This window comes from Polyodon spathula, chromosome 5 (genome assembly GCF_017654505.1).
Source record: "Polyodon spathula isolate WHYD16114869_AA chromosome 5, ASM1765450v1, whole genome shotgun sequence".
Lineage (NCBI taxonomy): Eukaryota > Metazoa > Chordata > Actinopteri > Acipenseriformes > Polyodontidae > Polyodon > Polyodon spathula.
This window is the reverse complement of record NC_054538.1, coordinates 61,852,068-61,869,481: the sequence shown is the minus strand read 5'-3', so window position 1 is coordinate 61,869,481 and position 17,414 is coordinate 61,852,068. Positions and strand designations below refer to the sequence as shown.

Genomic DNA, 17,414 nt, shown 5'->3' with positions numbered 1-17,414 from the left:
TTCATTGTGTGTTTACATTAAAAGGTGTGCTATTTAAACAGGATGCAGGTGACAGGTTATTCCTTGGGTCAACAAAATCACCATGGGAGGTTGGGATTTGTCTCATAAAGCTCTTAAATTGTAGAATGCTCTGCCTGCGTCTGTCAGGGAAGTTGGGACTGTTACAGTTTTTAAATTAAGACTGAAAGCTTCTATAAAATGTCTTTGTCTTAGTGGGTTTTAATGTAACTTTTTTATATTTCATCATCATCATCATTATTATTATTATTAGGCACTGTGGTCCAGTGGTTAAAGAAAAGGGCTTGTAAACAGGAGGGCCCAGGTTCATATGCCGGGTCGCTCACTGACTCCTTGTATCACCTTGAGCAAGTCACTTAACCTTCTCGTGCTCCGTCTTTCGGGTGAGACATTGCTGTGACTCTGCAGCTGATGCATAGTTCACACACCATAGTCTCTGTAAGTTGCCTTGGATAAAGGCGTATGCTAAATAAACAAATATTACTATTATTGTTGTTATTATGATGATGATGACGATGTGCGTATGTAAGTATGTTTATCTATGTATGTGTGTGTGTACAGAGAGAGAAAGAAAGAAACGAACGAGTCAGTCAACATTAAAAGGGTTAATGTGTGGCTGAAGGTTTCTCGTTGATAATTTACCCTTTCTCAGTCAAAACGGCAAGTTTCTCAGTATCTAAACAAAGGGAACGCTGGTTGTTCCTTTGGGATTCGGAGATCCAGATGAGACCTTGTAGGGGTGTTTGTAGTAGCTGAAATACACTGTGAAATGTGATGCATAACAGAGATGGCAATTTCTTGGCAGCAAGTGAATACACGTTCTTCCTCTGTGTTTTCTAGCTGTGAGTTGATATTAAGCTTGTGTGCGTGCGAATTTGGCACCTCTTGATGGTTTGCTTGTAAGTATGTCAGCTAAATTCCTTCCTGCCAGTTTGACTAGACCCAAACATTGTGTCCCATGCTATAAATAACAAATGCAGATAAACAGCAGGTATGTTTAATGCAGAACTCTTTGAGATACTTTACAGTCACAAGCACCTGATTAGAGGCGCATATGGACAGAACAAGTGAACAGTGAGCCAAAGTATTTACTACAGTGCAGTGTTTGGAAAATCTAAGTGAATCTGGCCCGCACTGGTTTGTTAGATTTGACTTTGGAGATTCAACTGTGTTTCCTAATTGAAGGTGACCGTACAACAATGAGCTTTACTGACTGTAGGTCCAAACTGGGCTAAAACATCAATGCAGTAATAAGGCAAACTTGAGGGCATTGTCTAGTTGCTAGGTGATGCTTCTGGCACTAACAAAGCTGGAGAGACAGTGTGATTGTTGTCAAGCAGTCTTTGTATCTTCACATACTCGTTCATCAACTCAAGTGTTATCTAATTTTTACACGCTGATTGTCATCCCATTCTAGTGAATGGAGAGTATCTGGTTTAACTTAAATCTGTAATAACTTTATAAAATGTTTTTAAAATTCACTAACCTTTTCATTACCAAAGAGCTCAATGTATACTAATAGAAGGGAAAATTAATTTAGTAAGTTAAAGGATCATTAAAAAATTGGTTTAAATTTGGTGACAGGATTTCAGCAATAGATTTTAGCAAAACATACTGTAATAAATGTAGTCTTAAATTCTTGTCTACAGTGTTGTACAAAGAAATACAACTTAGGCACATCAAGTGTGCTTCGATTTACACAATGCTTTAATTATCTAAATATAATTACTGGGCTTGAGAATTCGGTTGATACAGCTTTCATGTTGCAATGCTGAACTGTTATACAGAAATCATAAAACTCCAAAACAAACCCTTAGATGTCAACCTATTGGCTAATCGCCTATTGGCTAATAATATAGTGTCCTATGTCACCTAAATGTTTAAAACCACTTACTGAACAGAAGAAGATAAACAGGTAACACCAAATGAGTTTCTGCCTGTTTACTGTCATCACTCAGGCGAACCAGCCCCAGTCTACCCTTCACCCCCACCTTAACCTGTTAAACATGAGCAGTGAAACTGAATTGAACAAAGAAACAGCATTATAGTTACCACCCATTCTACGCAAGGCTGACAGTGATCTATAGGAAGTAAGTTTCAGAATGACTTGTATGGTGACTCATTTAAATCATATGAAGTATTCCCTTTTGTAAAATGAACCTGCTTTTTAGTAATGTATGTTACTGTATTAGCTGGTGTAGTTCCCTTTCAAGTACAAAATGTAACCATTACCTCATGGGTATTAATCCTTTGATGTCGTCTAACCTGAATAGATACTCCAAAGTTGCACGGAGTGCGAATGACAGAGTCGTGCCGGCCCCTGAGGAGTTAAAAGACACTGCTGACACTCAAAATGGATGGTGTAAAACTAGGGTCCCCAAGGAGCCATAGTTTTGTTTCACTCAAGGACTTAACTAACCTAATTCAATTAATTATTATCTTAATAGTACCAATTTAACTACCCAGTTCTGAGTGTTAGATTGGGGTACACTGGATTGGGGACCTCCTGATTTAAAATGTTATGTACTGGGTCAGAGCTATGTTAAATTTTTTAGAGCGCTGTTGATTCTCACACTGTTATTCATGGTTTTGATGTAAGTACACTATTTATATTTACAAGACAACACTGGAAAGCTAAATCCTGATGCATTACCATATAAGGCTGTCAATTACTTCTTGTGACACCCAATAAGTTATTCCCTGAGAATGAAAATGATTTTGTAGTTATATATTGAAAACAAACTGGCTTGTTATTGTAAATGGGAGTTGTACTTCCAGTCTTCAAAAGTTAATTTCTAATTGTGTCATTAAAACACATTCAGAACAATATATTGCATTGTGTTTTGTATATCTGTATTGTGTGTTGCTTTTTTTTTTAAGCACCCATGAGTGTAATGCACATTCCTTTGGTGTTTTCAATGCCTATAATACTATTATGGGTATTATGGGTACACTAGGGGGTTCCAAACCAGGTCTGAATAACCTTATGTTCTTTTATGGTCTTTTTTTCCAAACAAGCTTTAATTTTGACCATTTACTTTCTTAATTATTTAAAACTGGGATCCCCAATCCTGGTCCTGGAGGGCCTCACTTCAGCAGGGTTTCCAGCTTTTTAAATCACTAACACTCTCAGAATTGGGAAGTGGAGTTAAATTGGTCCTATTAAGACAAAAATTAGTTGAATTAGGAAGTTAAGGTGGATTGAAAACCTGCAGACACTGCAGCAATCCAGGACCAGGATTGGGGACCCCTGATTAAAACCATCATGTTTTCCAGGGTGTCTATTCATTGATCTTTTGAACATACCTGTAAAACCTGCAGGACTGGATCTCTAGCACCATTGTCAAAGATCCTTGATGTTGCTGTTAAATTAAAGCACCAACAGTCGTGCAATTGTGCAGCAGACCTTCCCTGCATATAAAAGGAATAATCAATGTATTAATCTATTTAATCATATTTTTATTAAAAGTCTTTCAAATCAGTGTTTAAATTTTGCAATACAAACTGGAGTGTATTTCCTAGCATAATTACACATTAACAGTGATGCCTTTATACTGTTTTACTTCATAACTATTAACCATTATTAACAAAATAAACATTTTAACATGGATTTTAAAACATTTGCTTTTGTGTATTTAATTATTTTCATTGCTCATATTATAATTAGTTATTAATTTGGTTGACTTGCAGGGTTTTCAAGCATTAAAATACAGTGCGCTACACAATGTCACAATCCACAGAGCAACAAGAGTTAAATTTGGTTTGATGATGATGATGGTGATGAGACAAGAAAGTCTAGGCCACTGTTTCTCACTTCCAGTCCTGGTTGGCCACAGCCCTGCATGTTTTATAGAGCTCTTTTTAACAGCTTCAGACTTAGCAAAAGTGTTAAATTGCTCAAATTAAGCAAATTGGTAGTTAAGCTCAGGTGGAAGGAAAACCAGAAGAGCTTTGGCCCTCCAGGACTGGAAGTGAGAAACACTGAGGCTGTATATACCAGGGGTGTGCAGTCCTGGTCCTGGAGAGCCACAGTCCGGCAGGTTTTCTGGGTCTCTTTAAATCATCAATGGCCAAAGACCTAGGAAACATGCTAGTGTTGACCAATTAAGAAAATAATTGGTTCAATTAAGTAATTTAGAACTTGGATGGAACGAAAAGCAGAAGACCCTGCTGCTCTCGAGGACCAGGATTGGCCACCCCCGGTATATACAAATGATTTAAAATTGTTTCAGGAGCTTGAGGGGAAATCCATTTCCCTGAATATTTTGGATAACTATTTATGAAAGGAATAATCAATATACTAAAGAATGCTCTATTTAATCATATTAGATTTTCGTTCCAACTTCTGCTCTCAATTAACTTAATTGATCTACTTATTTAGTCAGTTTCACATGTTTAAGATCTTTTCAAGATATTTTACTGTTGATCATTTTAAAATGTGCACCTGATTCATGATACAGTTACCTATAAAATATTCAGAGGCATAGAGAAATGTAAAATGTATCCAGTCAATTAAATAATTCGACCAATTAAGTCACTGAGGACTCAGGTGGAATGAAAACCAGCAGACACTGCGGCTCCTCCAGAAACTCAGTTTGACACCCCTGTTAGAAACTATTATTAACTATAACGATATCAAGTAACATTGATTTTAACACTTCTGTTTTGTGTATTTTTTAAATTTATTTTTTAATTTATCATTTCCATTTCCATGCTTCTCTGGATAGGACCCCTCTGACATATTTTCGTAGGTGTCACACCTAAGATTGGAGAGCTACATGTGTGATTTACAATAGGGTATATTGCAAAAATAAATTTGCCACCATAAAATGGGGACTGGGTAATAATTTGTCTTTTTTAATTTAATTGTATTAAATCACAGTGCTAGGACTAATGAATAACAGCTCTGATGGACCACTTCAAGTTGTCAGACTTCACCTTTTGTCAATGGACATTGACCTTCAGTGCTAATTCCCACATCATGACTTAAACATGCATTTAAATAGTTTGATTCAAAATATAGGGCTAAATTTCATTAGACATTTATTAGTTGCTATTCATCTTTAAACAAAAAAAAAATCCATAATTGGCTGAAATGATTGTAGCAATGTTATGCTGTGAACTATATATTAGTAAAGATGATAATTCATTATGTTTGTTAATATTATTTCTTGATGCTGAGAGAGAGGGAGATTTGTAACAAAGATACAGTATTGGGTTATAGCATCCGGCAATATATTTTAGGGCTCTAACATTAGCTACTATAACAAAGAATAAACTAAAATAAACTGAGCATAAACTACAATAATGGTTACAGTCACCACTTCCTTTAGAGACTGCCAGGTGTTCATGTAGTCAGATGTTACTATGGTAATTAAAATCTTCATGAGGGAATGGCAGAGTTTAAGAGAAGTAGACTGAGGTAAAATAGATATGGTAACATTAGAGAATGAAAGTTTACATTTCAGAAAAATATTGCAAAAAGCTTGCAGCAAATGCATTCCAATACCAATAAATCAAAGTCTAGAAAACAGTGGCCCAGCATTATTTAATGAATAAATAAAGATAAACAAAGAAAAGTTCAGGGAAGAGTGACCAGATTAATTCCTGGTCTGAAAGAACGTCATATACAGCCAGATAAAAAAAATAAAAAAACCTCCTAGGACATTATATGGCAGTGGTGGGCAACCCTGGTGTAGTGTCTTCTGGTTTTCGTTTCACCTCAGCTCTTAATTACTTAATTGAACCAATTATTTGAAAAAATTAAGTGTTGTTTCCAGGTTTTAAGCAGGTGGTGATGTCTACAAAACCTACAGGACTGCGACCCACCAGGACTGGGGTTGCCCATCACTGTTCCATGGGGACATTACTCAGGCTTTTAAAACCCCAAATGGTATTGACAAAGTGAACCCCAAGAATTACTTCAAAAATCAACAAGGAAACCAGAGCCCGAGGACACGAGTGGACACTGAAAAGGATTTAAGAACTTTTTCTTTTTTTTTTTCTTTTTTTTTTTTGCATGCTGTCACATTTTGAAAAGTAACCTAAAGCAATGGCAGTGACAGTTTGCCGAGTGTTCCTGCAAAACTTATTTTATGCACTGTACTAGGGGTAGGCAACTATGGCACTTCCATTCCATTTAATTTCAAGTCCTTCTTTTAACTTAGCCTTAATTATTGAACTGATCTTCAGCAGCAGGGTCAATTAAGTCATTAGGGATTATTATCCACAGTGATTATTATTAAGTACTGGTGGGACCAGAGTCCTGCAATGGAAGTGCCAAGGTTGCCTACCACTGCACTATCTTTTGCATAGGCCAGGGTAATTCAGTCCTGGTCCTGGACACCCACTTGGCCATATTTTCAAAGCATTACCTCCGATCTTTAATTAACTCCAATTTTTGGAAAGAGGTCAAATGTCTGCTAATTGTACAAAACTAAAACCGGATAACAAGGTAATATAATCCAAGTTATTTTATGTGCTCTTACGGTATTTGTTTCTCATTTTCAGCATTTACATTATTATTTTTTCCTTTAAAAAAAAATTAAAGACTGGAAGTAGTGCTTTGAAAATATGGCCAAGTGGGTGTCCAGGAACAGGACTGAATTACCCTGGCCTATGCAAAAGATGGTGCATTGATTGTTCCAGCTGAGCTCTGTTACGTAATTGAATCCTTAACCAAAATATTTAAACTATTTAAAACCTGAAAGCAATTAAAAAGGTATAATTAAGCAAATTATGAGTTCAATTAGGGGTCTGATTAAGTCACTGAGGGCTGAGCTTGAATGAAAACCAGAAGACACAGGTGGCTCTCCAGGACAAGGATTGTTACAAATGTGCACAGATATAATTTCTCAAAAACAAATTGTGGTTGTTAGGCCCACATTGGCCGCGGTCTTGTTGCTGGTCCAATAATTGCACAGGTGTGCTGCTTGTACTGTTCCTGTCAGATGGTAGTTGAGCAGGTCGGTCTCGATATGCAGGATGTGGTGAGATAAATATTGTGACTACTGCATCCTTTTAAAGTTGCTATTTGTGTTGCACATTAATTCCAAATGATGTCATTGGAGATGGCTGATTGTCAAAACAATCCTCCGTGAAATATGCACTATAAAGTACGCAGTGCTGAGTTGAACTTATAAAATTATAGCTAGTTCGCCCTACTTGCCTAACCCATTCAGCCAGAAGTTTCTCGCCTGGTGGAAATTTGAAGAGGCTTATTTATACCGTCAGTGGCTATATCAGAACAACCTGCTGCAATACAACATTTAGGCATAGCTGAACTTAACCTTTAAATCTTTTAAAATTGTTCGCACGAGTACATCTATTGCTGTACTTGTACAGTGTACAGCGAGATTCCACTACCTCCGATGACGCCACGCGGTCGACGGTTATACATCCTGAAAATGTCTTCCTGCTAATGTTCGGAGGGACATTTAAAATGATATTTTGCTGAAACATTTTAAATGAGTAAAGCATTAAAATACATTATATTATTTTGTAAAAAGTTATTAGGAACTTGATATAGGGACTTTAAATAACTTGCCGTATTCTGCATCCTCTCCTATTTTTCAAACATTAAGCGATATGAAAATTGGACAAAACAAAAACAAAAAACTCAGAACATGCACATTTGCTGAATTCTGCCATAACGCCAGACCATATTCTGTGCTTTTAAATTGTTAACTGATCTAACGTTATTAAAGTTTGTACTCCAACAACAAATTAAAATATGTATAGATGTACATAATAGTATGATGTGAAAATACACAATTATACCACCATAATCTCATAATAGTCTTTTGGGAAACCAAAATAACTTACAAGTTTCTCTTTCTGGGTTAGTCTGGTGCAAAACAACATTGTGAATATTCAGTCTAATTTATAAATAGCAGCTGAATGTAATTTTAAGCGGAGACCAATATATACTGTAGGTAAGAAAACCAAAAAAACAAACAAAAAAAAGATCTTTACGTTTTTATGTGTCTATATTCATCTTATCAACCTTTATTTTTGTACACTGCAGTTCAACCTTCTCTGAGACCCATATTTATATTCTACCATCACTATATTGTGTAATATTTTATAATATTGTTTCCTTAGTTCCCACTTTGCACTTTGCATCAATGGAAGCAACAAGATCTTAAGGTAATAATTATTCTCATTTCACTATATATTTTTTTTCTTTCTTGTTAAATTCTTATTTTTTATAACATTTAGTAAACTTACAGAAGTGCCCTAGGCCCATGTGAGAAAAAATTAAAAGCTTGAAATTTCAACTTAAAGTTTGTGCTTTACAGGTGAGTTCTTTTACAGGTGAGTTTCTTCTCACATTGCCCTAGGGCTCTTCCATATGAGCTAAATACAAAGGAGCCATAATTATTTGTAATTAAAGATCAGATTACAAACTGGAAAGGCAACTACATTACTGCTTACAAAAAATATTATCAATAAACAATCAAATTAACACATTAATATATGCAAGAGATCTTGTAAAAGAAGGTGAAGTGGAAATAAAAACAGAATACCCTGGTTTGATGACAAAATTTGCAATTGTTCTAGAGACAACAGTTGAAGAAGTGGGGATATAGCCGTTTACCAAACAAAATCTATACAAATTCAAGGCCATGAATATTGGATCAATTCCTACCTTTGCTTAGGCTATTTTGATGATGTGCCATTGTTTGGTATAATAAAAGATGTTATCGTTAGCAATCAGGAGATCTTTATTATTGAAAAGACTGAGGTTTAATACTACAACCAGCATATACTTGGATATGTGTTAAATGTCACAGGCCTCTATGATGTAAAAACCTACACAGGACTGGAGTGCAAATGGCCCCTTTCTATTTATATTTACAATCATTGGCTAACTGTAAATAATCAGTATTTACATACTTGTGAAAGGATATAACAATAAGACATTTGGGGCATAAATTTTCTTTACTTTGCACAGTGACAAAAGCCATGGCTGTCTTTAAAGTGTGGGATCGTCAGCGTAAACAAAAAAAATAAAATAAAAAAATGGTGAGTGGAACATCAGTCAAAGAAGTTCTTTAAAAAGGTGAGTAGATAAAATGTTATTGATATAATGTTGTATAATTCCAAATAATCTTTCACTTGATCTGTATTGTTGCTGTTGATGGAGGGAGGTGTTATTAACTCATTTTGACTTCAAGTATCCATATACTTATACTTTACAGTCTATTACAGAAATTTTAAGGCAGTGCTAGGTTAAATCCTTATTCTGTAGTTAAATTTGCTGGTGGTACAAAATGTAGCAAGGAACTAACACTCTGCAATACTGCAGCTGAAAAGATTCAAAAGAACTGAAAATGAAGTGGCTCCCTCTTCTTACCATTTCTTATTTTCTTATGTATAAATGTAAATGATCAATTATTGATAACCTTTTCAGGTTCACAAAAATTTGGCCTTCCAAAAAACGGCCATACAGTGTTCCTGGAAACTGATGGAACCAAGATTAATGATGATGAAATCTTGTTTGAGATGCAATCCGAAACTTTAATTATACTAATGGAAGGAGAGAGCTGGATCCCACAGATACCCACATAAAGCTCCACTGAAGAAAACACTAATTCTGAAAAAATCTGTTGATTCCACAAAATACATGGAATCTTTTGCAAATCAGAGTAAGTACCTGTTGTAGGGAAATACATTTTACAATTTTTTTTTTTAATCAAAAATACTTTATATGTATAAAAGAAAATAATGTTAATACAATCATATAAACATTAGACACAAGCAAGCAAAGAGGTGCAGGTCACAGCATGCCCAATTGTATACACTTGTATCATAACACAGACATCCGTGGAATCAAATCAAAGAATTGACTGACGATTCAAACAAAAACATTACATTAAATAATATGAATATATTAGCATTTCCACCCCATTTCTTATACTCTCTTCCGATCAGTATGGATCTACCCTGCTATCACACACCTTCAACACACCTCCTGGTAAAGGAGGAAACTCACCCAAATCTAAAACATTCTATAGTGCATCACGTTTAAGCATTTTATAGACTATCTTAATCTAATCTCTTAGAAACGGCTTCAAACTAGTCCTTTGTTTGTGTTGTTCTGTTTTCACATTGTGTCTCCACTCCTCCACACATCTTGTTTAGACACCTGCTAACTTTGGCTCTCTGCCCAGCCGCCAAGATATGAGAGACTGCAAAAGTTTTGCATAGCTAGTTGCATGTGCTTTAAGCTATATCAAAATATGAAAATAAAACTTTAACATAGAAGTAAAGAAACTTATAATCAAATACATAAGTAATACTTTATGCAGAATGTACTACACTGTTTATGCTTTTTCCCTTGTTGTTCATCTATTCTCATTTTTTTTTTTTTGCACTTTAAGTTTGTATTCTTTGTTAATAAATAGCAGCTTCAGACTGAATGTTTTTATTATTATTATACACTACAGAAGGTTTGATAGTGGATGACAGAACACCTCTGCCACGATTTTCTGACCTGGTGAAAAAAAATCTTCTGCTGGCAACTCAATGGGAATATAGTATGAAATGGTGGGTGAGGCAGCTAATTATTACCTGGCTAATTTTCCTAGCCTATGTGACAGATCAGAATATAAGTCAATTGGAAAGAAGCTATACAGCAGATACCCATGCATGAAGGGAATTAACCATGGGTAAGATGGGATTCAAGTGATGCAAAACAAAATATACTGGGGAATTGGAGCTTGCCATTCGTTAGTTTTTGAAATGTGCTGTATAATTTATAAACAATAATTGTTTTCACCTCTTTTTTGTAGTCCTTATTTTCTAAGTGCCTAAGTCAGAAGGCACATGAGGTGGTCTTCAGAAAGAAAAAGCTTGTTGTAAAGTTGTAGAGGGCATAATACAATTCACCTGCAGTGATAGATTTTTATACAGTTTGCTAACTGCATTATTTCTTAAATGTTATTTTTTATTTCTTTTTCTAAAATGTAGCACTTCTGATTTGCTTCCTTCGTCAAACAGTCAATATTACTGATGACTAAAAAAATATTAAATTTGTGGTTGTGAATGTCTCGTAGTGTGGGATTGTAGGCTGTGATTGGCTTTAATCCAATTCAAGTGCAGTTATTTAGATGATTTATATATAAAAACTGATTTTGTGACACTTATTTATTTTACTTAAGTAAATATTTATTGTAATCAAATGTCAACTTTTTTTTTTTTAACTGTGTCATCTATCAGCATAGGTTCTAGGTTTATAAATTCTAGTTTGTTTGTTTTTTCACCATCTCTGCTTTGGATGTTTGTTTTTTTTTATTTAACTTTTTATTAATGCATGTGTTTTTCTATTATTACTAGGTAATGTGTGAATTAGCATTGGTCTTTGGAGGAACAAGATTTGAAACATTGTTCTGATTGTCTCTGAGTCACTGATTAGATCCAAGAAAGAGGTAAGGAAATAAACAATCACAAAACACATTGTGTTCTTGTGAATCACTGCCGGTCTGGCCAGCTGGAAGCACACATTTATGTACTGCTAACAAACAAAAATAACAACAAACCAGCACAACAATCACCTCCAACACCCCCCACACAGGCTTCCTCTTTATACATGTGGCCACTCCAATTTAGTCCAATTTAGTGAATGGCCACATTCTCATGTGAGGATTAACCATAAGACCTGATCCAGTCAAGGACTTCAGCGTTGCCACAAGTCTATAATATTTTTTAGCCTGCACACATACACAACTTAGGTACCATTACTTTCCTTACTTAGGACACAAAAACGTTCTGTCCTACTTACAGTACATGAGGGCAGTTAAAGCACTTGGTCATTTCCTTTAATGTTTGTCTTCTTTAGTATAACTTTTAAAGCTGCAGAAAGGTTATTTTTAAAGGTATTTTCACTAACTGGTATTGGGGAGATTCCTTTGAACAATGTTGACAACAATTATTCAGGCAGTGTCCAGAAAAAAAAAAAAATTCACGTTGAAACTAAATTTTGTATTTACTATTTATTCAGGCAGATGGTAAAGAGAACATTAACACCCTTTCTCCTTATTTATATTTTTTAAACAAATATTTTGTGCCAGATGTGCTGGACAGTTAAGCTCTTCATCAAAAACGAAAAGTGTGTTTAAAAATATTATTTCAGAAGAAAACGGGTTTATTTTCTTGGAACTTGCCTAACTACATACTAAATACAAACAAGTAACTTTGTTGAACATTGAAATTCAGTGTGCAAGATTACAAAAAATAACAAATGTGGCGCTCCCTGAATAATTGTTAGACAGTGTGCAGAGAAATTACTTATACCAAGGCCATTACCCCCCATTCTTCTTTTCAGGGAGCTCTCAGAATGCTACCAGTGATTGAGCTCATTGAAGAGCAAACTAAATTTGACAAAGGAAAGGGAAAGAAGTCAATTTTGGTCATCACTGTCTAGGAGGTAATAACACTAACAACAATAATCACAATGATGTGTGTCCTTCCTTAGGGGGACTTTTTGTTGTCTGCAATACATTTTAAAACCTATGGTTTTGTTTTGGAGTGCGGAGGAACCCATTGACTCTGTGTCAGACAAAACATCCTCTTAATGTCATTCAGATGCATATCATAAAACGAAAAATCAACGCAACAAAATATGAATGAGCAATATTGTCCACCAGCTTCTGACATTCCTACTGGGACATTCTACCTCTGCAAAAAATCAACCCACCACCACATCCATCACAATGTTTCTCATGAAAAACACACTACATAAAATCTGTTGTCACCTTTGTGAACACTGCTTTGATTCCCCAAACAGTATAGGTTACTGTTTTGATGATTACATACAGTAAGATTAAAATTAAAATTTCTTTGCATGGGAAGATCGTGCACAACAGCTTGAACAGACAAGAATATATAGTAGCCCACTGACAATTGAATAATTTAAGTTGAATACACACCAGTTTAAGTTTAATTTATTAAGAGCCTCCTATTTTTTTTAAAAACAAATATGTTTAAGTACCTCACATGAGCAATGTGGAAACTTACCTTTCGTCTTCGATTGCTGCTGTGCGGTGTTTGGTCTCGTATAGCGCACGTCTAGCATTTTCATTAGAATTTTCAGGATGGCAGCAAAAAAATAAAAAAAATGTGAATTATGGCAGCATTTTTCTTGTTTTAATTTTTAATCCATCAGATTTTTTTTTCACGTGGCAGCAATACGCTTCCGCAGAATCATTAAATTCTAGTTTTTTTTTTGTTTTACAATTGTTAATTGAGGCGCGCTCTGAGAGAAGAAAACGGAAACTAAGTTGTCAATACAATTGCTGTTACTTTTTGTTTACAACAAGCCGATGATGGAAAAAAAGGTTTTATCATAATAAAAAAACAAAAAAAATACAAAGGTAAGTAAATAATTCGAAATCTTATTGACCACCATCTTGAATTTGGAAATGCTTTAACAGTTCAGATTTAAAAATGAAAAATAAAACTCCACACCTGTTTACATTTCTAACTGTTTATATTTTCTTGAGTGTTGAAGTAAGCTATTATTAATTAACGCGAGATCTGCCACGGCTTTTTAAAAACATTTTACTTTAGCGATTCTTATATGTTTAGAAATATGTTTGTTAACTTTTTTATGATTCCTACCTTCTTTTGTCTCTAATATATGGCGTTAGGAAGCCAAAGACTTTACAACTGTGATTAAAGATTACTTATATTTTTGTCATTGTGGCAAAGTGGTTTATTAAGACAGGTGTAGGGGTGATGCAGTGCATGAAAGAAGCAGACATAATTGTAATCCAGTTTTTAGAAATGTTTTATTTTATTTCCAGGTCTGGCGACCAAACAATAGTTCCCCGGCAGTACACACCAATGTGTTCAGCACGGGGTATATAACAGGAACAGACAGTCCCAAATATGGTGGGTGATACAGGTTTGTATTTGTGACAAAGGTGCAGTGTTGTCCGGTTTCGTGCTGGCCCCTGGCGACAGCTCCGGAACTGTGTTAACTGTCTGGTAACGTACAGGACAAGACAATTACAATCAAACAAAAAACACAACACTCACGATTTCAGTTTTCAATACACTGTTACTGTCCTTCTGGTTCTTACTCACTACAAACCAATGCGAAGGAACAGATTACGATTCTCTGCCCCCCTTATATGCTGTCACGCATGACCCCAGCTGCCTTTACAATCTGCGGTTGCTACATTGTTTCCCTTCCACATTAATATGTTTTTGCCATGGATTCTAGCCTTCTTCCAGACTGACCGACTTCCGACCCAGGCAAAGAACGGTCAGGCCAGCCCATTCAAAGAACTCTGTCTTCACTGCTTAGGGTCCTCACAGGTCGGGAGGGAGATTTCCACCAACTAAGAATCATTGTATTTCTGTCACATTGTCATATTCTCATTAATGAATTTGTTTTTGTTATTTGGTACTTCACTATAAGGACAGCAGTTCCCAATTTAAATGTACATGCTATTGAGAGTGTTGATTTATTTTCCATGGCACTGATAGATCTAATTTATTTTTTACATTTTGTGATATATTGCTTAATCAAGTGCTTTGGAAAATGTTGGTTGGCTGTGTGGCCTTTATAGGCTAAAAATAGAAAAATGAACTAATGGACATGAGACTGCATTTGTATGCTCCATCTTGGGTGAACATAGTAGACACTGTAGTCTTCACACCAAAGTACACTTTGCACTGTTTGTTTTTACTAAAGTAAAAAAAAAAAAAAAACACAGTTTTACAAAACAAGAAACAAACAATCACCACTAATTTAAGCACTCAAAAGTGTGTCTAAGGTATTAGTTTGTAGTTATGGAGCTCTAACATTTAGATTTTCCTTTTACAAAAATGTGTATATTGGATTTTTATGTAAAGACCTTGGTGAATCTGACCCAGTGGTTAACGTAATGTAACCGGCATTGCCTGCAAACACCCATAAGAGACCTACATGATCTGTGGAGTGAGTTTACAGGTAAACATCAAGCAATTACTCGTTGGTCTAGAACCCTAAAATGCTTATTCAATAGTTTCCATCACAGTTTTAAGCATTGTTTTTATGGTAAGCCTTTTTAAGATTTAATTTGCAATTAGTACAGTTCAGTAATTCCTTTACATTTGGTATAATAGTCATTAAAAAATGTGCTAGATTGTTGTTGCTTTATTTAACAGCAGTCTAGAAAAGCTGAAGTATGGCCTTGCAAGTAGTGTACCCCTTTAATTAACCAAGGCTTGACAGTCAATTTCCTTACCTCTTTTTAGCACTGGCAAAATAAATTATCCTTCAAGTGAAACCAGTGAAAAACAAATCCACACTTGCCTGTAAATAAAAGAGGTTGAGATCTCTAAGGTGTGATTCATGTAAGAGCCTTGATCCAGTCCCCAGGTGGCATCATTATTATGTAGAGATTGCTGAAGACAATGCGGCACTGGGGGGTAACGTCTAGTGGGATTACTACCCAGATAGAAAAACACATGCCTTGTTGTTGTTGTAACCAGCCCAGCACTGAAGAAGGACCTTCATTTGACATTGTAACAGCTCTGAGTCATTATTAAATCATGACTGAGTTATTATTAAAAAATAATATATATATATATATATATATATATATATATATATAATTATATATATAAATCTATATAATAAATTTAACTCGGCATTGAGCCTGAGCTTTTTTTCAAATTGACTTTTACAAGCTACAGTAAAGTTGACGGGTTAGATATTTACATACTGCTGCTGGTGGTTGTTGCAGGAGCATGTATGGTGAGTTCACAGACAAGAAGCCTACCCTTATAAAAGTATACCATATTAAAAGCAAAGCAAAGTTTAATAAAGCACAGTGAAAGCATGGTAAACCATAGGTAAACATTGTAAAGCAAAGAGAGATAAAGGATTTTAAAAAGCATGGCAAACCAGGGTAAACTGTGATAAACTGCCTAGCACCTGCAGTGCAGTGCAAATGGTCACACAGCCAGAATGACCAATGAACAGAATCATAAATTGATTTTGTTTAAAAGAAACAAACTTTTACCAGTTGTTAGTTTTTGCCTGTGCACAGCATCAGCAGGGTAAGGTTGTCAGGATTCTAGGTGAGTCTTTTCAGTTCTAGACCAGTCACACCTTCAGACCACCTGTCCAAGAAAAGGTTTTGGCTGTTCCTATCAATCCTGGTACTGTGAATCGTGTTCTAGACAGGAGTCTTTGTGTATCTTCCACTTGCAGGGAATTCTTTGGCTGTATCCTGCGATCTGTGTTATGTAACAGGCTACAAATCCAGTCTACTCAGTTCTGTTGTCAGGTTTGTTTGACCACATTCCAACTCTGTCAACAAAAACAAAAAACAATTAAATTATATAAAGCTGTTATGGTACTTTATGTAAGCTGGAAGCTACTTCACAAGCAATCATTATGATTGGATTATCCTGAGAACTACAGCTTTTTTTTTTTTTTTTCAATACTCATGTTTCATAAACCCGAAATTGTCTCAGGCCCACGGCTATATGATATATCTAAGTTTCCTTGTGTTCCTTTGTAATATAAACATAGCTACACAACTTGATAATGTAAGTGTGTGGTGTCCGGTCTGCCGACCCCGCCTCGTTGCCGCTGTCTATCCTATGATTATTTTAAGAAGCAAATATTGATGTCAGAACTGAACTGAATCGTGTTGGGGTCTTTTTTTTTTTAACCAAGTACAATTTATGCACACATTACTGAAACCAAAGTGCAATGTTAACTATTAGAACTCAAATTGAAATGCATCCTGAAAACCCTGCTTGCTTTGTAATAATATCTTTTTGTTTGTTTGTTTTACTCTAAAGTTGTTTTTTTCTTGTGCTGCTGAGTTTGTACGGTGTACGGTACGGTACACGTACATGAACGGTGCTTAATATATATTTATTAAGAGATCGTACAACGCTGGGGTGCAGGATCACCCAGTAAGTCCCAAAAGGTATGTGGTGAGTGCACCACATTATCCAAAATTTTTATTACCATATAATATATTCACTGTATGGACTATCTATTAAATTTCACAATAATGTTTCTGAAATGTATTGAAAATACAGTTCTGAAGCACATTCGTTTGGCCACTTTGATATGTCTATAAGTATATAAGCTACCGGTATGGTTTTGTGTGTCATGTTTATCTATAAAGATCTCTTGTTTGTGTTTGTATTAATTTATCTAATACAAGCGAACTCTTCACTGAGGTACGATTCTATGTAGCTGCCTACTGTGTACCGTTTTCTTTTTGGCTACTTACTATAATAACGTGGTTACATTTCAGAGCTTTATCTCGACCAGGGAAACGCGTGAGAAACGATAATTCTTCTGCATCATTCCACCCCCTTATTCTGAACATACACAGAAAAAAAAAATCGGTTTATTTTGTTAACCCTGATCTACG

General features: G+C 35.3%; 1 long non-coding RNA gene across 1 annotated transcript; it reads right to left on the bottom strand.

Moving 5' to 3' along the window:
• Window positions 1–14,150: 14,150 nt before the first annotated feature.
• LOC121315312 lies at window positions 14,151–17,360 on the bottom strand. The gene is made up of 4 exons (XR_005950238.1): window positions 17,271–17,360; window positions 16,038–16,327; window positions 15,258–15,460; window positions 14,151–14,716 (listed from the first exon to the last, which is right to left on the bottom strand). It is a non-coding gene; the product is annotated as an uncharacterized LOC121315312 (long non-coding RNA).
• Between the last annotated feature and the right edge of the window lie 54 nt (window positions 17,361–17,414).